The following is a 9,499-nucleotide window of genomic DNA, read 5'->3' as shown; positions in this document are numbered from 1 at the left end:
AAATTAATCTCCTTACCAATTGAAGGAAATGTAGATTCATATACATATTTAACATACTCTTATATGTCTAAATAAATTGTCATAAAATTAAATACGGATCTTATGCATGCAAACAATAAAGTAAATAGAGGAGAAATCATGTCCTTACATAGTAGATTTCGGCTATTAGGGCACAAGAGAGATCACCTTTCTCTTCTTGTTCTTGAGCTTTTCCAATGGAAGAACAAAGATCTAAGTGTAAGATCTCTCCCTATGTAATATACCCAAGGCTCCTCTTAATTTAATTAATATTACAAAACTAGTATAATATTAATTATAGAAGAAAATTGAACCAAAAATATTTATAAACACTTAAGTATTTTCGGTTTTGATGAGAGATAAAGAGAGGATTTTATTTCTCTAGAACTTGTATTTTGGATGAGTTGAATGAATGAATAATCTAAAACCTTTTAGAGTATTATTAGGTAAAATTATAAGAGAAAACAATGATCATTTTCCCTTCCCAAAAACCGTGTAAGAGGGGCTTTAGGGTGAGCCAATGCATGGAGAAATTGTTCTTCACAAGGAACAATAGGCTTGCATGGCTAGGTGGCTTTATAATCATTGTGTTTTCCACTAATTACACACAACTTATAATTAGCTAAAACACCTTCTAATTTTCGGCCCTTTGCATAATATGGTGTCCATATTATTTTTGTCAATTGTCTATATGTTACATGTCACATGTCACATATATTTGTTCATGTATTTTTATCATATTAAAAATCAACGTATTAATAAAAATACGTCACACACAAAAATTGACTTAGTAATTTCATAATTACTTATGCCAAAATATTTTACCATTTATAAATCACAACAGATTGTATTTATAACAATTCATTCAATTTAATTGTTACATTAAACAATTTATTTCATCCGAGTAATGATACAATTCAATTACTCAGACCGTATCATATTTAATCACATTTCAATATGATATGTAAATTTTACTTCCAAAATTGTCCGTCAATTTTCAAGTAATTTAATTAACTCGTAACATTATACGATTAATTAAATAATCAATTAAGAGGGTTGCCCTTTAGGTATGACCTAGGGGGTCAACTGATCACCACCGTCACACGACAGTAATGTCAAACTCTAGTCAGCCAATCATTACCGATATATGTTGACCAGTTGACAGTAACAATATTACTCATATATGTAGATACCAATTGAAGGAAATGTAGATTCATATACAAACTTAACATACTCATATATGTCTAAATAATTTGTCATAAAATTAAAACGGATTTTATGCATGCAAACAAAAATAACAAAGAGAAGAAATCATGTTCTTACAATGGGTATTTCGGTTTTATAGGGCACAAAAGAAATCTCCTTTTCTTTTGTTCTTGAGCTTTCCTTATGGATGAACAAGATCTAAGTATAAGATCTCTCCCTAAGCATTATACCCAAGACTTTCTCTTAATCTAATTAATATTATTTGATCTAGTATAATATTAATCTTATGAAAAATTGAACCAAAATGTTTGGTTTTTTACTCTCTAAAACCGGTTAGAGGAGAGGGATTTTTAGAGGTTTTTATCTTTCTAAAATATTTTGAAGTAAGAATGAATGAAACTCTACCATCTTGCATGTAGTGTATCTCCAAAAATAAAAGACAAAACTCTTTCTCTTTTTCTTTTGGTGAACCGTGAAAGAGGAGAGGAGAGGGGAAGAGAAAGACCCAATGCATGCATTAGTTTGCCTTCACAAGGTGAATAGGGTTGCATGCCTACTCTCCTATTTTAATCATTATGTTTACCACTAATTGCAAACACAATATTAATCCTAATCCTCTTCCAAATTTTCGGCACATCTATAATATGGATCCCATATTATTTTTGTCAATTGTCAATATGTCACATGTCATATGTGACATAAATTTGATATGTATTTTTAACATATTAAAAATCAACGTATTAATAAAAATACGTCACATACAAAATCGACTTAGTAATTTCATAATTACTTGTGCCAAAATATTTTACCATTTATAAATCACAACGGATTGTATTTATAATAATTCATTCAAATTTAATTGTTACATTAAACAATTTATTTCATCCGAGTAATTATACACTTTAATTACTCAGACCGTATCTTATTTAATCACATTTCAATATGATACGTAAATTTTACTTCCAAAATCATCCGTCAATTTTCAAGTAATTTAATTAACTCGTAACATTATACGATTAATTAAATAATCAATTAAGAGTATTGCCCTTTAGGTATGACCTAGGGGTCAATCGATCACCACCGTCACACGACAAGTAATGTCAAACTCTAGTTAGCCAATCATTACCGATATATGTTGACCAGTTGACAAGAACAATATTACTTCCCAATTGTATTCTTAAAATGAGATTTAATAATGATGTTTAAATCATGTGATCGCACTATTGTTGAGGACACATTTCCCAACAATCTCCCACTTGTCCTCGACAAGTGTGCGTCACCAATTCTCTTGTCCTATTACTATCTCCCACTCAATGCAAGGTGTCTTTCGGTCGTACTTGCAAGTGATCATATCAAGAATGGTTTCCTCGATCTGGAGAATAACTGATTGACCGGATTTATCCACTCGGGATACCTTCCGAGCGTGGCCACGCATTTCGATTCATTACTCCTCGAGTGGCCCCGAGATATTGTTTTAACCCTGACAAGGGGGTGGACAATTCCTATCGCACTCATTCCTTCGACTAGCCACAGCCATCATAACCCAAAATATGCCCATTTGACCCCATTTACGAAGGTCGTAGTAACACAAATCAAAGTTAATCGAAAACTGTGCCATCTTAGGTGAACAGTCTTTAGTCAAAAGAATCGACTTATTAGAATACTATAGCAGCTCTCGCCACGACCAGGCTATATAAATTTGCAGAACTCTATAAGCGGTCATAAGGCCCGACAAGGTGTTCCTAACATCTGCCTATGTGATCGACTAGTCATCTCACATGACCGTATGGCACTTGAACTTGCCATCAATCGCATCACACTCTAGTCACTTCGAGACGTCACCTCATACAAGTGACTATGGGCGAATACTATGTTAATCCGTGTTCACTTTAACGTGGTTCAATTGTCTCTACAACCCGTTTGGATGTAACAAAGTATAATAAAAGAGTTTTTAAAGTAAAACTCGAACGACAAATGCGATTATCACATATGAATAGTCAATGCCCGATTACTATTTCATGTTCTATAATCTAATTTGGTCTTGTACGTAGTTGTTCATTTCAATTCAATTGAAATGACATGACTCATCATGTTTAGCCTTTGAGAAGGCTTTGGTTAGTAGGTTTCATCAATTTCTTGTACCTTACTCAACCTTACTACATACTCGTTTTCCTTTGTAATGTATACACTTGCATTACAAAACTTTCTGAGTACGTGTCAAGATCCAATCAAGACATGGGTCCTCTAGCCTAAGAATAGCTCCCACTTTGTTTTCACAAGTGTGCGAGACTCATCCTCTTGCACATCTCATGATCGCAAGTGTACTCAATTTCCGTTAAAAATATCTCTCATTGTTCTTTATTGCCTAGAACGATTCTAGAAAATCTATTTCTTAAATATCATAACCACAATGGTATCTTAACCATCCTTATGTGTTTTGATTATGGTTTTGTCGGAAACCATGCGCAACCTCAATTGTCAATTGTCACTTGTGTAACACCCTTACACAAAATTGCATCATAAACACTTTGCTTTACTTCCTTAATGCTTCTGCATGCACTTAAGGGTATTCTTTATGGCGTACTTGGCAAAGATTACTTAAATTCGATTTTGAAAACAATTCATCATACTCAAAGTATATGAAGTGTTATACACCATTACTCATTTAATTGATCCAGAAGCGGAAGCAAATGGAATCAATCAAATATGTTCAATTAATTGAACTAGTCATGAATCTTATCAACATAAGACTTCTTATTGACGCTAATATCATATGGATTTATCTTCATAAATCCGGATATTCAAGATGTATTATAATACTCCAAAAGTCTTAAATCATTCTCAATGATCAATATGTCATCCACATATCGGACTAATTAAAACTTCCGTAACTCCCACTAAAATCCATGTATAAACACAACTTCTCGACTTATCGAGAAACGTTTTATAATATGATTAAATCATTGATTCCAACTCATTGATGTCCTACTTAAGATTCTCTCTTAAGTTTCACATTATCTTAGGATTGCAAGAATCTACAAAACTCATGACATGTATTGAATACATTCCTTCTTTTGAAGAAGCGGGTTTTAGATTCACTTGCTACGTATTTCATAACCTCATAATGAAACACAATCCTTAAGAGGATCCAAATAGACTTAAGCATTTCAATTGGTGCAAAACCCTTTGCAACCAATCTTGCTTTGAAATATCTCTTTATTAGTGCAAAACCCTTTGTCACTAATCAAGCCCCTTTGTTTCGGATTTTCATGGCTCTAAGCCTTGTATTGAGTTGTGACTTAAACACTCTTATGTAAGTAATATGTTCATTACTTTCTAGAAGTAATCAACTTGAATCAAACAATTTCTTTTGTAAGTTATAAGCTCTTTACTTTCTTAAAAGTAGCATGAATTCATCATTTTTAACAAGTGACGAATTTAACCTCCTAGGTTATAAAGAAACAACATCTTACACAAAACGTCTCATGTAGCCAAGAAAGACCAGTTTCTTGCGACATAACATCCTTTGTGGCTCTTGAATAATTTCTCCCACTCTGTCTTCTAGAAATAAACTTGTATTTTAGTAAGACAGTTTCACGAGCCGCAAACTCGTCGTACTCGTGATAATTGCAAGGGAAAAATGAGCATTTGTTTCTTGTGAAAACTTACAAATATGGTACATTACCATTTCATATCTCATATGATTTAGTGGAAAATAATTTAGACAAAATGATAAATTCCCCAAAAGGATCAAGTGACTCAAAGTTACTTGATTGAAGTCCAAACCATATCGAATAGCGTTTGAATTCATATTCAACCACACATTATTCAATAATGCGTGTTAAGAGAGATTAACTTGTGATACTATATCACATTTCCTTTGGCTTATATCAAAGTCTTCACTTTGATAACCCCATCACGACTTAAATCGTGATTCCTTGAATTCTTTGAAATTCTTCAAAGATTTCTCTATTTACCTTATTAAGTGAACACATTAGCGTCAACCTAAATCGTTGGTAAAAGAAAATGATCAACCTATTTTGGATCAATGATTTAAAACCTCGATCTCCTTTTCAACCAAAAGGCACGAGACATCTTGCTTTGAATACAAGATACGCATATACCATTAACAATCTAATGGTTTCAAGAGTACTCGATAACTCTTTGCGTTCATCATTCCAAAATTTAAGGTTTAATCTTGGGTTACCAATTTGAATCTTACATCATCTACATGATATATCATTCTAGTTTGGTTTAGAATATAATCACCTTGATAATGGGCTAGCCATTCATCAAATCGTGGTGAATAGGGTCACAAAAGTGAAAAACCTCTTTTGTCTCTTAACAATTTTATATTCTTATTTAGAGTTTATGCACTTAATAGTCACAATTAAGTACCACTTTAAATCCAAAAACTAGATTGAGTACACAATTACTCTATCTCTCGATATTATTGTTGCTAGTCGTCATATTCTAATCATCCTATGTATCAAGTACAATGATGAAAACCTCCATTGGTTTCTAATATTGACGAAGTAGTACTAGCAAAATTTTATGTTTAATCAAATAAACAATTTAAAGAAGAAGGTCCCATTAGATGTCCCACAACTAACTTGATAATTCTTCAAAAATTTGGGGTAGTTTCCATTTCGGTGTCCAACATTTAAGATAATGGAAACTTTATCGGTCGGGATTGATAGGTTTAGTATCGTCATTCCTCAATGACTTTACTTTTAACATTACCTTGTATCAATTCCATTATAATCCTTACTTCTTGAACCTCGTCCTCATCTTAACGGTTTAAGAGAATGCTCCCACTTAATTCAATGAGTCTTTGCTTTGAGAAGCAAAATTGAATTCATGAAGATTCACTCTTCATTTGTTCGTTTTAGTCTTAAAACTTTCATTGAAGTGGTTGCGTTATTTTGGTCAATTACGAATTCTTGACAAAACTAATTACCAAAACAATTTATCGCTTCAAGGTACTTAATTCATTTAAGTACATGAAAAATAATCCATTGTAAGTAGATGTGTTAGTCAAGTATCAAAAACCTGTTTGATAATGAACAACTTTTAATCTATACTCTTTACAAGAGATCCTTAACAATGGTTCATTTGAGGTTTTAGAAGAAAATTCAAATTTTGTCTTTAGTTACGATGTTTTAATGGAGATTTGTATCAAAATCGAAATGATATCGTATATGAATTGTGGTAAAGAAATAGAACAATAATAACGGAATAGCGGAAAACTTAACATTTATCGTTTTATTAATACTTGTAAACAAGTATAGCATTTACATAGTGACCTCTACCCAACTATGATAAATGATTCCAAGATCCAAATTCATATTAACTTGGGCACGGTGGGGCCGATACATCCCTTATCAATATAACTCGGTGGATTAACTCTTTAATCGATTCTACTTTTAGAACTCTTGGTCGATAAAATTACATTAACATTTATCTTTAGCACAAAACACATCGACAAGGGCACGGTGGGGCCGATACATCCCTTATCAAATACTTTTGTTGAGTTCAATCCAAATTTCGAATAAATGTGTCCATGATCCAAACCCACATTAACTTGGGCACGGTGGGGCCGATACATCCCTCATCAACATGAATTCGGTGGATTAACATTCATCACCCACTTCCCCTACGTAACAAGGTTTGTACCCCGGTGTGGCCGAGTGCACTCCCTCACGAAATAGGTTTTCATGGTTTCTACTATTTGGTAAGGCTATGTCTCAATTGATTGTTTTAGCGAGAGGTCATGTCAATTTATTATCTATCACGTTTTAAGTGAACTAAAGCGGTGAACTACGATAATTCTAATTGACACGGTCGATAAACTCGATAAAAAGACAATGCATGTTTTAGTTATGGCGATTTAGCAATGCATGTGACATAAAATAAAATGCAAGCAAAAAGATAAATAAATCCTAGTATGGCCTTTCCTAAAATAGAAAAACTCTTAATCTATTACAAATTCGGAAACCAACTCCATTGGTCCCTTGAACTTCGGTTGTGATACCAATTGAAGGAAATGTAGATTCATATACATGTTAACATACTCTTATATGTCAAAATAATTTGTCATAAAATTAATTACGGATTTTATGCATGCAAACAAAATAACAAAGAGAAGAAATCATGTTCTTACAATGGGTATTTCGGATTTAAAGGGCACAAAAGAAATCTCCTTTTCTTTTGTTCTTGAGCTTTCCTTATGGAAGAACAAAGATCTAAGTGTAAGATCTCTCCCTATGTATTATACCCAAGGCTTTCTCTTAATCTAATTAATATTATTTGATCTAGTATAATATTAATCTAGGTAGAAAATTGAACCAAAAATGTATAAAACACTTATATTATTTCGGTTTTATGAGAGAAGATGAGGAGGATTTTTCTTCTCACTAGAACTTGATTTTGGATGATAATGATAGAATGAAAAAATAATACACTACACTTAGTATATTATTATGTAAAAATTATAGAAAAACAATGATAGTTTTTCTTCCCCAAAACCGTGTAAGAGGAGAGCTATTGGGGAGCCAATGCATGGAAAAATTGTTCTTCACAAGGAACAATAGGTTTGCATGCCTAGACTTGCTTTTTCATCATTATGTTTCATCAACTAATTAAAACAATTAACTAGCTTAATGCTCTCCAATTTTTCGGCACTTTATATAATATGGATCCCATATTTTTTTTGTCAATTGTCAATGTGTCACATGTCATATGTGACATAAATATGTTATGTATTTTTAACATATTAAAAATCAACGTATTAATAAAAATACGTCACATACAAAAATCGACTTAGTAATTTCATAATTACTTGTGCCAAAATATTTTACCATTTATAAATCACAACGGATTGTATTTATAATAATTCATTCAAATTTAATTGTTACATTAAACAATTATTTCATCCGAGTAATGATACAATTCAATTACTCAGACCGTATCTCATTTAATCACATTTCAATTTGATACGTAAATTTTACTTCCAAAATCGTCCGTCAATTTTCAAGTAATTTAATTAACTCGCAACGTTATACGATCAATTAAATAATCAATTAAGAGTGTTGCCCTTTAGGTATGACCTAGGGGTCAGCGATCACCGATCACCACCGTCACACGTAAAGTAATGTCAAACTCTAGTCACCAATCATTACCGATATATGTTGACCAGTTGTGATAACAAAATTACTTCCCAATTGTATTCTTAAAATGAGATTTAATAATGATATTTAAATCATGTGATCGCACTATTGTTGAGGACACATTTCCCAACAATCTCCCACTTGTCTTCGACAAGTGTGCGTCACCAATTCTCTTGTCCTATTACTATCTCCCACTCAATGCAAGGTGTCTTTGGGTCGTACTTGCAAGTGATCATATCGAGAGTGGTTTCCTCGATCTGGAGAATAACTGATTGACCGGATTTATCCACTGTGGATACCTTCCGAGCGTGGCCACGCATTTCCAGTTCATTACTCCTCGAGTGGCCCTGAGATATTGTTTTAACCCTGACAAGGGGATGGACAATTCCTATCGCACTCATTCCCTTTGACTAGCCACAGCCATCATAACCCAAAATATGCCCATTTGACCCCATTTACGAAGGTCGTAGTAACACAAATCAAAGTTAATCAAACTGTGCCATCTTAGGTGAATAGTCTTTAGTCAAAAAAATCGACTCATTAGAATACTATAGCAGCTCTCGCCACGACCAGGCTATATAAATTTGCCAGAACTCTATAAGCGGTCATAAGGCCCGACAAGGTGTTCCTAACATCTGCCTATGTGATCGACTAGTCATCTCACATGACTGTATGGCACTTGAACTTGCCATCAATCGCATCACACTCTAGTCACTTCGAGACGTCACCTCATATAAGTGACTATGGGCGAATACCATGCTAATCCGTGTTCACTTTAACGGGGTTCAATTGTCTCTACAACCCGTTTGGATGTAACAAGGTATAATAAAAGAGTTTTAAAGTAAAACTCGAACGACAAATGCGATTATCACATATGAATAGTCAATGCTTGATTACTATTTCATAATCTATAATCTAATTTGATCTTGTATGTAGTTGTTCATTTCAATTCAGTTGAAATGGCATGACTCATCATGTTTAGCCTTTGAGAAGGTTTTGGTTAGTAGGTTTTATCAATTTCTTGTACCTTACTCAACCTCACTACATACTTGTTTTCCTTTGTAATGTATACATTTGCATTACAAAACTTCCTGAGTACGTGTCGA

Source organism: Silene latifolia, chromosome 2 (genome assembly GCF_048544455.1).
Source record: "Silene latifolia isolate original U9 population chromosome 2, ASM4854445v1, whole genome shotgun sequence".
NCBI classification, from domain to species: Eukaryota; Viridiplantae; Streptophyta; class Magnoliopsida; order Caryophyllales; family Caryophyllaceae; genus Silene; species Silene latifolia.
This window is presented reverse-complemented; position numbering follows the sequence as displayed.